This window comes from Cervus elaphus, chromosome 3 (genome assembly GCF_910594005.1).
Source record: "Cervus elaphus chromosome 3, mCerEla1.1, whole genome shotgun sequence".
Taxonomy (NCBI): Eukaryota; Metazoa; Chordata; class Mammalia; order Artiodactyla; family Cervidae; genus Cervus; species Cervus elaphus.
Genome location: NC_057817.1, coordinates 15,272,534 through 15,277,193, shown reverse-complemented (window position 1 = coordinate 15,277,193; position 4,660 = coordinate 15,272,534).

The window sequence follows — 4,660 nt, the reverse complement described above, 5'->3', positions numbered from 1 at the left end:
ATTTAATGATATACAGTGGGTTTAAAACATAAAGATTAATTTTTCTCTCATCTATATTCAAGATTAATTCTCAGTAACCCATGTTCTTTGGTACCATGCTGCTCTACCATCCTCGGTAAACAGACTAAGATGGTTACTCCTGGTCCCCTTTCTGACAGAAGGAACAAGAACTGTGAAAAAGAAATTGGCTTGCCTTTCAGCATGCTTTGTGATGTTACACAAACCCCTTCTATGTTCCATTGTTCACAACTTAGACTGTTTTCCTTTCTAGGTAGCCACATGTTCAGTTAAAAATCAACTAGCTCTGCTAGTAAGGATGAAGGAAAGAACGGATGCAAGAGAATAACAGTATTTGCCATAATATGGAACACAGGTCTCAATGCTACCCTCTAAAACTTTCTCATCCAGTCTTCTGCATCATTCAGCCAGTTGCTCAAAGCCAAGAATCATCACTCCTCACCTGAACTATCATTGTTGCTGTTGCTTAGTTACTCAGTTGTGTCTGACTCTTTGACCTCGTGGACTGTAGTCTGCCAGGCTCCTCTGTCCACGGAATTCTCCAGGCAAGAACACTGGAGTGGGTTGCCATTTCCTTCTCCAGGGGATCTACCTGACCCATGGATCGAATCTGCATCTCCTGCATTGTGGGCAGATTCTTTACCACTGGGCCACCTGGGAAGCTATGGACTATCACTATTGCCCTCTAATCAGTCTCCTTGACTGTATATTCCCAATCAATTCTAAACAAAGTAATGGAAGTTGTCTTATGAAAATGTAAAATTGATAATGTCTTATTAGGCCTGAGTTTTTCTAATGGCTTCCACTGCCCTTATAATAAAAACCAATCTCTACCATTTTTCTAGATTTCACATATATATGTTAATATACAATATTCCTTTTTAAGAATTACTTCACTCTGTATCACACTCTCTAGGTCCATCCACATCTCTACAAAATGACCCAATTTCATCCCCTTTTATAACTGAGCAATATTCCATCATATATATGTACCACATCTTCTTTATCCATTCCTCTGTTGTGATTGGTGCATATACATTATTGATACTATGTATAAAACAGATAACTAATGAGAACACACTGTACTGCACAGGGAACGCTACCTAGTGCAGTATTGTGACTGAAGGGGCAGGAAGTCCAAAAGAGGGGAGGGCTGTGTGTTTGTGTATATATATATATTTTTTCCCCCCACAGCAATATATATATACATATATATATGTATGTATGTATGTATGGCTTATTCATTTTGCTTTACAGTAGAAATGAACACAGTATTGTAAGGCAACCATACTCCAATAAAAATTAATTTAAAAATAACAAAAGCCAATCTCCTCTCACAGATGAGCTCCTGAAGGATCTGGCTGCTCCCGACCATTAGACCTCACCGCGTGATTTCCGCAGCAGTGCACAGTGGGCCCCAGTCACTGCATGTTTCTGTCAGTTTCATGAACTCACAAAGCGCATTTCCACCTCAGAGCTTTTACATGTGGTCCTTCCGCTGCCTGGAGTGTTCACTGTACTTCTTATCCTTATACATATCTCACCTTCAATGTCAATTTCTCAGCAAAATCTTCCCTAATTGATTCATCCCAAACTGGCCACAATTCAGCCTCTCTCATGGACTTGTGTTTGGCTTTCTTCAAAGTATGTTTCACTGGCTCATATGTTTACTTGCTTATTATCTGACTCCACAATCCTCTCCTTCTTGAATATACGCTTCTTGAGTGCAAATATCTTGACTTTTCTCCCCACAGCTATAATCCTTGTGCCCAGAAGAGTGCTTCTTTCACTCCAGGCAGGCCCTTTGCTGTTGCAGAAGGAACTGAAATATTATTTGTGTGGCTACACTGTGTTGGGTAAGAAGTGGCTAGAGATGAGCCTCATAGAAGTTAGAGTCTTCAGAAAATTATGAGCCATAGAAGAGTTTGTGTTTTGTCCTAAAAGCAATTGGCAGTCACTAAAATGTTTAAATCAGGGCAGTAACATTTTTCCAACTTGAATTTTAGACTTTTAGAAACATCGGTAGTTTAAGTATAAATGTTAATAACAGTGGATGTTAACAGTTATAGCAGTAATTAAAATAATGACTATAATAGTAGCAGTAGTTACGAACATGCACTTGTAGTAAACACTAGTACTAATGAAAGTACTTATTTTCTAATGTAACTTTATGCACCAAGCTCTGGCACATGCATTTTGTATATATTATCTCTGCTGTTTAGTAGCCATAGTCAGTTCAGTTCAGTCGCTCAGTCGTGTCCGACTCTTTGTGATCCCATGGACTGCAGCACACCAGGCCTTCCTTTCCATCACTAACTCCTGGAGCCTATTCAAACTCATGCCCATTGAGTTGGCGATGCCATCCAACCATCTCATCCTCTATCATCCACATTTCCTCCCACCCTCAATCTTCCCCAGCATCAGGGTCTTTTCCAATGAGTTAGCCCTTCACATCAGGTAGCCAAAGTATTGGAGTTTCAGCTTCAAAATCAGTCCTTCCAAGGAATACTCAGAACTGATCTCCTTTAGGATGGACTGGTTGGATCTCCTTGCAGTTCAAGGGACTCTCAAGAGTCTTCTCCAACATCACAGTTCAAAAGCATCAATTCTTCAGCGTTCAGCTTTCTTTATAAGCCAACTCTCACATCCATACCTAACTACTGGAAAAACCATAGTCTTGACTAGATGGACCTTTGTTGGCAAAGTACTGTCTCTGCTTTTTAATATGCTGTCTAGATTGGTCATAATTTCCTTCTAAGGAGTAAGCATCTTTTAATTTCATGGCTGCAGTCACCATCTGAAGTGATTTTTGAGCGCAGAAAAATAAAGTCTGACACTGTTTCCACTGTTTCCCCATCTATTTCCCATGAAGTGATGGGACCAGATGCCATGATCTTAGTTTTCTGAATGCTGAGCTTTAAGCCAACTTTTTCACTCTCCTCTTTCACTTTCATCAAGAGGCTTTTTAGTTCTTCTTCACTTTCTGCCATAAGGGTGGTGTCATCTGCATATCTGAGGTTATTGATATTTTTCATGGCAATCTTGATTCCAGCTGGTGCTTCATCCAGCCCAGCATTTCTCATGATATACTCTGCATATAAGTTAAATAAGCAGGGTGACAATATACAGCCTTGACGTACTCCTTTTCCTATTTGGAACCAGTCTGTTGTTCCATGTCCAGTTCTAACTGTTGCTTCCTGACCTGCATACAGATTTCTCAAGAGGCAGGTAAGGAGGTCTGGTATTCCCATCTCTTGAAGAATTTTCCACAGTTTGCTGTGATCCACACTTTCAAAGGCTTTGGCATAGTCAATAAAGCAGAAATAGATGTTTTTCTGGAACTCTCTTGCTTTTTTGATGATCCAGAGGATGTTGGCAATTTGATCTCTGTAGTTAATTCCAATATTTTATAGGTAGAGCTTTCTCTTGGGGGAAAAGGCATTTTTTATGAGCTTTTATTGTATTAAATTGCTTAATCATCACTACCTATAAAGTAGGCACTCTACAGCTCTCGTCTTACAGACAAGAAATGCAGTAACTGTTCTTGCAAAGACAAACCCACCTGGGGTAATAGAAGGCTAGTTGTGTTGTAGTGAGAAGGGAGTTGAAATCCAAGTACAGGATTCTACCGTGGGGCTCATGGAAATCAGGGAGAACAGCCACATTAATACTTTTATCTGGTCACCTGTGCTTAAGAATCCAATGCTATTTGCTGGATTTAAATAGACGACTTCAAATCATGAAGCAAGAAAGTACAACTGGAATTCTGATGCTGTTCTCTTTACGCTTTTTAAAATCTGTGTGTACATATTGTAAATGGATTTGTGTTCTGCAAGAGTTTATATGTTAAAACATCAGTACCAACATCTCAGTACCTCAGAATGTGACTGGATTTAGAGATAGGGCTTTAAAAATGTACTTACATTAAAATATGGCTGTTAAAATGGGTCCTAATCTAACCTAACTGGTATCATTCTAAGAAGGAGAGATTAGGATTATGGAGAAGCACTGGGGGCCTGTGTGTACAGTTGAAGCCCTTGAGATTCCAGCAAGAAAATGGAGAACTGCAAGCCAGTCCTGATGACACTTGGATCTTGGACTTCCAGCCTCCAAACCCTTGAGAAAATATTGAATAACATTTTTGATGTTTAAACCAACCAGTCTATGGTTTAAATAGATTTAGATGGTGCTGCATTTTATAATGGTGACCCTAGCAAATTAACACAGTATATTCTATCCTTACTCCAAAATGACAATATTAGTTAAATGTTTCCAAATTTATTTGCTTAATATTTTATGTAGGGTGAAATTATTGCTTTATTATTTTAACAAACACCTTCATTTTTAGAATTTACATACTTTTTAAAGTATGCATAAAGGATCCTACTAATCATGTTTCTCCCAACTTGCATTTGTATAAATTTATTGTCAGTACATTTCTAGAACATGTAGAATGTTCAAAGGTGCACTTTTGGCACATACAGTAGTATGCCTATAGCACTGCAGGAAAAAAACTCTTACCAAAATAGGAGGAAATTCAGAGTTCTTTTCTAAATAAAATAAAATTTTATCTCAAGCACAACTTAATTTTTTCCCAAGTGATACAGATTAATACAGAAACAACATAAAGATTAATATATTT